This window comes from Pygocentrus nattereri, chromosome 18, assembly GCF_015220715.1.
Source record: "Pygocentrus nattereri isolate fPygNat1 chromosome 18, fPygNat1.pri, whole genome shotgun sequence".
Classification (NCBI taxonomy): domain Eukaryota; kingdom Metazoa; phylum Chordata; class Actinopteri; order Characiformes; family Serrasalmidae; genus Pygocentrus; species Pygocentrus nattereri.
The window spans coordinates 4,182,996-4,190,554 of NC_051228.1; the positions used below are offsets into that span (position 1 = coordinate 4,182,996).

At 45.0% G+C, this 7,559-nt stretch overlaps 1 protein-coding gene across 1 annotated transcript in view; it reads left to right on the forward strand.

The window, feature by feature from the left end:
- Nucleotides 1-3,125: 3,125 nt before the first annotated feature.
- Nucleotides 3,126-7,559, forward strand: part of pcdh1a (protocadherin 1a) — a 136,264-nt gene continuing 131,830 nt past the window's right edge. The window contains exon 1 of the mRNA XM_017715176.2: nt 3,126-3,634. The gene's annotated coding sequence lies outside the window, so the exon portion shown is untranslated. The remainder of the gene's footprint in view (nt 3,635-7,559) is intronic.

A 7,559-nucleotide genomic window follows, 5' to 3' on the forward strand; every position in this document is an offset into this window, starting at 1 on the left:
ACACAATCCCATCCAGCCCCCGAAAATGTTCAAATTGTTGATGAACATTAGTCCCGTTTCACAATGCACTATATGAATGAACTACAGTCCCCAGCATGCACTGCAACCTGTCCTATCTATGGGACAGCAGGTACACCTCAATTCTACCCAAGTCTACCCAATTCCACACCAATCATATCACCAAACACACCAGCTGCAGTCCAACCAATGTATACACCTAACGTCAGCTCAGCAGCCCAAGTATTAATGAACTTGCAGCAAAGAAAATAGGTGGATTTAAAAGACGGAGCTCCTGGGGGCGTTTACATTTTGAATATTAAGTATTCGTGTAATATTTCAAGGTCTGCTACAAGCGTCTATTTTCCTGCCTAAGTCTTTGGCTGGTTCAGGTTAGAGCACAGCGTGAATTAATAATGAATTAAAAACTGTTCTTTGGCCCACAGATTGGCTGGGATTATTTCATACGGCCCCTTTAGTGGCTGAGTTTACACCCCTGCTTTAAGTACAAGTTGCTCATTTTTCAGCATCAGGAAAATATCAAACAAATAAACAAACAAAAACATATTTAACAGGAAAGGAGACATAGGCCTATAATTTCACAGTGGTGGACAATATTTAAGTAAATGTTATTAGTATTTTGTTAACATTGTTAGTAAATGTTAAAAAGTATTTTTTGGTGTATCTGTACTGAAGTTTCTCTGTTACTGGGCGACTTTTTCCTTTCACTCCACTACATTTCAGAGTTTAATATCCGACTTTTTCCTCCTACATTTTGAGAAATCTGTCGCTCCTTTTGGTTTCTGTGTGTATAAAAACGTAACATGTCAAAACGAAAGAAGCGCAAAGCCAGAGCACCAATCAGGGCCCAGCGGTCACTTTGTTTAGAGCTGGTTTTGACCTGTTGGTCATACCGACCCAGTGCAGCACGCGGTTCAACATCAGCGCAGCAGCGTAAAACTTTGGGAGAGTCTGTTCAACATAAATGATGAACTAACCTAACTTTGTGTAAATAGAGCTCAATATAGAAATATGTCCACATATGCAGTCGAGACTGACGCGGCTTTTTTCTGAATTTCATTTTATAGTAAATGAGTTTGGGCTGGTTTATGTTTATGAACAGACGCCTACAGATCAACATAGTAAAGGAGCTCATCTGTGATCCTGAGTTTAAAGCCAGTTTTTATTCAACTTAAACTTGGAACTAAGTTGTAAATAAATCTGAAACTGAAACTTTGCTTGTATGTAAAAAGTGATTTCAGAGCCACTCGGTTCTCCCTGATGGAAACTGTTTACCTTCAGTGTTTTGTGCTTCTGATCATTTTAATAGACGTCAGCGTCACTAATTAATGACGTTCTATTAAAAGACTGGTTTACCAAGAGAGACGCTGGAGGACTTTCACCTGAAATGAGTTCATGAAGCCAGTCTGGTTATAAAAATGATAACAGGACATCAGAGCCAGAATTCCTCTTTTAGTACTTTTACTTTATACTTAAGTACATTTGAAGGGAAATACTTTAATACTTTTACTCAAGTGGAGGTCTAAAGGGAGGAACTTCTACTTTTACTGGAGGAATATTTTACCTTGGGTGTCTCTACTTTAACTGAAGTACATGACTTTTGTACTTCGTCCACCTCTGTGATTTCACATTTTTCAGTTTCGCCTTTATTTCAGCTTCTATTCTGTCCAGGAGGCTCACTTTCAGTTTTCTGCAGCCACAAGTTCAGCCTTAGAAGTTGGTTGCACCGTCTGCTTACGATCCAGGTAATACAAAACCCATTCAGAGGTGTTGAGGTCTGGACTCTGGGGTGCTCAGTCCATTGTTCAGCTTCTTTGTTTGATGTGTCCATCTCCTTTTCTCAGTGAGGTTCTTCTCGAACAGCTACACGTCCTTTCAGACCCATAGCGCTGAGTGGTCTTCTCCCAGTGGAAGGATGGACAGAACCACCTGCGGATGTTTTCAGACCTGAAGCAGCTTGATCTTCTCCCCTCTCTCAGAGATGAAAGCTTTAAGTGCCGTTTATCTTATGGTGTCCACCAGCTCTTCCAGGTGGTTGTTAGGAGGCCCATTTTCTCTGTAGCTTCTTATAATGTTTTGAACTTTTGCGAACACCCATTCTCCTCTGACTGTCTCCTAGTGGATCATCTCACATCCTCAAAAATGTCACGAACACTCAACATCTAACAGATGTCAACTCAGTGAAGGGTGGTCTCTGACTTTGGCACGGTGGGCAGTGTGTGAGATCACCACAACACACGGACACGTGCGCGCGCACACAGACAAGGTCTACGCTGTTTAGTTCCACCAAGCGCCCCGTGGGGGCGCCAAAAGAGCAAAGAGAAAAGAGGAGGAGAACTGTTGAATGCAGCAAACAACTCCGGCACGAGAGACCCTCGCCCTCATCAACGGTCACCCGTGCGGTGCGTTGAGTTTACAGGACTGAAATAAACCCAACATATGGTCACTACCATGTTTCTACGTCATTAGCACTGTTATTGGGTCCGCACGGAATAAGTGAGCTGAGTGGAGTGCGGTGTGTGCGCGCGCAAGGGATGTACACGTCACCAATGATCACCAATCGATGCAACAGTCGATGCTCATCAATGGTCATCAAGACCTCATAACTCTCCTAAGACTGACCGGATCTCTGGATTTTTACCAGCTCTCCGGGGAGAGAGAGAGGGAGAGAGAGAGAGAGAGAGAGAGAGAGAGAGAGAGAGAGAGAGAGAGCGCGTTCATTGCTTATCGGGCTCGACCACAGGCGCCAAACAACTCCGGATAGACTGATCTCCGCTCGAAGAGGATGAAAGGAAGGAGGAAAGGAATCCACCTTCAGATTCAGATGTGGGTCACTGTCGCTCGCTCGTGCGCGCGCGCGCGCGACTCGAGGGGCAATTAGCAGATTTTTCTTAACCTAATTGTGCATTCCCCGGCAAAACAGCCCCGAGCTCGAGCGACGCGGAGAAGTTGTTGAAGCTGAGGCTCTCCCCCAACCCCCCCCCACCCACCACCACCTTTCCTCCTCCTCCTCCTCCTCCTCTTCTTCTTCATCCTCCTCCTCATCCTCCACCTCCTCCTCTTCGCGTGCGCTGAGGAAAAAAAAAAAAAAAAAAACATTTCTTCGCTCGCGCACGCAGGCGGAGGGAAGACGCACTGGATTAAACCTGCGCTCGTTTCTGTGAAGAAGGGGATGCTGTGAAGCCTCGTTTACCCTTTTTTGGGGGGCTGTTTTGAAGGAGCTGGTCATTTTGGTGCTTCTTTTGGCGGGGAAGCGCGTCCCCCCCCCCACCCCCCAACTCACCCCACCAAACCACTTCAGAGTGCCGGGAGAGGAGTGAGTTTGGGGTGAGAGAGTTTTTTTTCTCCTCTGAAACTGCTCGCCGTCGACGGCGGTTCGCTCGTGTCCGTCTAGCTGGCTTTCAGCACCGGCTCGGTTTCGTGGCGATGGCGAGGATGAACCAAGCGGCCACTTACGGATTTGTCCACCTGAGGGAGGATTTTAGGCTTCCTTGATGCCCGAAGCGGGGCTCTAAAGGGCTGCGCCGGTTCCTATCCGCGTCTGGAAGCGTCCAAAACAAGACAATCTCGGACACAGCGCTGGCCAGGGGGTGGAAGACGTAAGTGGTCGAGCGAGGTAAGGACGTGAACTTTAGGACGCAGAAAATACCTCGAGGATGCCACTTGAGGAATCCGTGGTCGACGAGGCTCAAGTTGGCAGCGTCTTGTTGGAATTGTTCCGTTCCTCCTTAAATGCCGCAGCAGTTCGAGTCTGGAGCCTCGGCGCCAGAATGGAGCTGCTGCACCACTTAAGGTGGAACGGAACAATTCCAAAGCGGACGTAGCTGTGACTGGATTAAAGTCGTTTTTTTTGCGCTTTAATGCTTGAAAGCATGAAGCAAATCATCTTAGATGGCTTGGAAATGCCCGTCAAAGGTCCAGGCTGTGGTCACCAGTTGACCAGGAGCCACTTGTTCACCTCCCTCCTCAGTTCTGCTGTGTGTCTAGATGAACTGTTTCTCTTGTAGACGCCACATTTCAGCTCATATCTTGTCCAGCAGTGTTTCCTAGTCGTTATTACAGCCTCATAGAGGTGGCAAGCTGGGGCTAGATGTACATGACAACACTGGGGCACCGATCTGAGCAGGCTGGTTCGATGTTGAGAGCAGTGTTTGGTCCGGAAAGCAGATAAAAAATCTTTGCAGATAGGCTGGAGACAGCTCCCCACCAGGCTCAACCCAAGACCGCTCGCCCGGGCTTGATGGATTTCAAGTGTCACCAATTTTGCTGCACTGAAGTGCGGCTCGATTCAGATATGCATTTTTAAAAGGGTCATTTGAAGTGAGCTGCTGGTGGCAGCAGGGAAGAAAGTGGTCAGGAACCTGGTTAATGGGGGGAGATGAGCATGATGCAACAATGTTGTAGTGGAAAACCACAGAATGAGAAAAATGCAAGGGGAAAAAAGTGGGTTTTGCAAGATCTGGCAAGCCATGCATGCATGCGTAAATAAGTTAACGGTCTCTTGCAATATGATTTTGTGTTTCTTTCCTTTTTTTGGGAGGTGTATGGTGGTGGGTTCCAGAGGTTTGGGGGGGGGGGGGGGGGGGGGGCGGGGGCTGAACAGTGTCCGGGCGAAGGGGTGGATGGGCTACAACAGTCGACAGACTTGCCTTCGCTGATGGAACCGTGGGGCCATACGTGCAGAGCGAAGCGTTAACTCAGGCTAAACGACATAACCAAATGCTAAACCTGTTGAACCTGAATGAATGCGATAACAGATGATCTAGAGCTGCGGCGAAACATGAAAGGTCACAGCACTTAAGGGCGATGAAACGGCCGCGTGAACTTTAAGCACCGGGAGTCGAGCGCTGAGATTCGGAAGGCGAGCGTGCGCTTCGTGCATATGAGCTTCCAGCTTGGTGACACATAAGCAGGTCTGGGATGGAGACGGTGCACTTGATCTTGCTGCGGTGAAGATGCAAGCGTGCTGATCTCAGTGGGAGAAAAAAGGATCTTCAAAGGCTTTTCAGTTGTCATATGACACATGCACGGTAATTAATATAGCCTTTTTGATAAGCCGGCAAAAGACAGGAGCACATATGACATGATGTGGCACCGATGGCGGTCTGTGTTAGGTGTGATTGTAGTGTCAGTGACGGTTCCAGCAGTCGTTTCATAATCATATAGTAATACAGCTGTTTAGTCTTGGTATTGGTTCACAGCTGTGCCACAGTGAACGTGGTCAGATAATATGCAAATAGCTAACGTGTTGCTACTTCTATGCCACATGTGGTCCTATACGGATGTTAGAGAGCACCCTTCATTGACACGATGTCCAGTCAAAGTGTCCTTTGAGTACAGTACAAGTTGGCCTATAGTATCACATTTTTCAGTGTTGCTTTTATTTCAGCTTGCATTCTTTTCAGGAGACTTGCTTTCGGCTTCTCAAAGAATCTGCAGGCTCACCTCCAAAGTCCAGTCTTAGGAGTTGGTTTAGCATTTTTTGAAGTAATCAAAGCCTTCCAGGGTTTGACTTTACCTGGATCGTCCACTGTAGTCTCCTATAGATTATCTACAGATGTTCAAATTTGTCAACAAACTGTCTGGCTATCGAAACTCAGTTGATTCTACACTGTGGTGGGGTTAGGGCTAGGATTTGGACCAGGGTGAGGGTTGGGTGTAGGTTTATTAAACATATTTAATAGGAAATTACAAATAATCTTATAGTATCGCATTTTTCAGGATTGCCTGTATTACAGCTTCCATTTATTTATAAGGGACTTGCTTTCAGTTTCTCAAAGAATCTGCAGGCTCACCTCCAAAGGTCAGTCTTCGGAGTTGGTTTAGCATTTTCTGAAGTAATCAAACACATCTAGGGTCTGATTTTACGCGGACAGTCCACTATAGTCCCTTATAGATCACCTAAGGATGTTCAAATTGCTAGCAAACTATTGTTGAAACTCTAAACAGTGGTGGGATTAGGGTTAGGATTTGGACCAGGGTGAGGGTTGGGTTTAGGTTTGGGCTTGGGGTTAAGTAGACATTTAGTTGAGTGAAGCTTAAAAGTAAATGAAGTATCTACAAAACATCTAAAGTGGACTATCCACAATAAAGCGTGGGCACATTCAGTGACCTTTTCTCAGTGAGGTTCTTCTTGAAGAGCTACACATCCTTTCAGACCCATAGCGCTGAGTCGTCAGTGGAAGGATGGACCGAAACACGTGTATTTCACCTATTTTGCTTTGACTTTTGCCTTCCTTATGCGGGTTCTCGTGTATCTAATCTCCTCCGAAATATCTCTGGAATAATAAGTGTTACTGCAGTCTTGTTGAGTTTTCCAGTGGCTCCTCGCGTTATCTGTCTGCATTTTGCTTCACTTGTTTTGCTCAAGGTCTGGCCTACCTTCCATTGTGTGCCCATCTTTTTCATACTCCACAGTCAACAGACTGGCCAAGTGGTTGTTGGCTGTAAGTGCAACTACTGTACAAGGTAGAACATTAGCAACTTAACATCATTATGCAGATCTAACTTAACCCTTGTGTGGTGTTCAGGTCTGTGGACCCATTTTCAATGTTTACCAAAAGAAAAAATTATTCGATTTATTATGATTTCAACCTCAGATTCTTGGTCTTGGCTCATTTTGTGAAGAACATATAAAATAACCCATTTTTAGGGTCTTCACTCTGTTCACCCCCCACACATTTATATTACACATGTGGTGTCGGGCTGACCCCGCGGGGAGTAAACGTGTGGAGGTGCTGTGTCCCTTCGCCCAGTTCTCCTCCTACATGGCCTGTGTGTGTCTGCGTGTGTATGTGTTTGTATATGTGTGTGTGTGGGTGGACAACATGGGCAGGCTGCTGACTGGCTACAGCTGCTACAGGAGAACCCTACGCTGGCCACTTGTGACATTTTAAACATCTGGTACTTTTACATAAATTGTTGTGGCTGTATTGATGTAAAACAAAAACAAAAAAAACAGTAATGCGGTGGGTCCACCGGACCACCGAATAACAAACACATCAACACCACACAAGGGCTAAGCTTATCAACTCTGTTTTTTGGTTTCTACTTTAATACTTTGATCATAATCGGCCGATTCACATGAATTAAGTATGTATTACTCAGTCAAGTAACATTGTAGCACCAAACCACATGGCATAATATTTGAACTAATTCCAGTATTTTATATTTTTGAGTGAAGATGGTCACTACATTTAATTAAAAACTGTGCATTTTATTCAATATTTGGCACTAAATCCAGATAAATGGGACAGTTGTTTTCTCTCTTTTTAATTAAACACACGGTTGGTCAGAGATGCTGTAAGCACTGATAATATCCAAAAATATGGTCAGAAAACATATTGTTTTTTTTAGTATATTAAAGCAATAAATCACTAAAGGCAGTGCGTTACTCCGATTTTATCACGGGAAGGGTGATAAAATCTGTGCTAAAATCACAACCGCATACGGCCTTGTGGTTTATTGATTTTATACCAAAAATAACCAAAATAACATATAATAAAATCCACAATATTCAGAACATAATATATTATCAATAA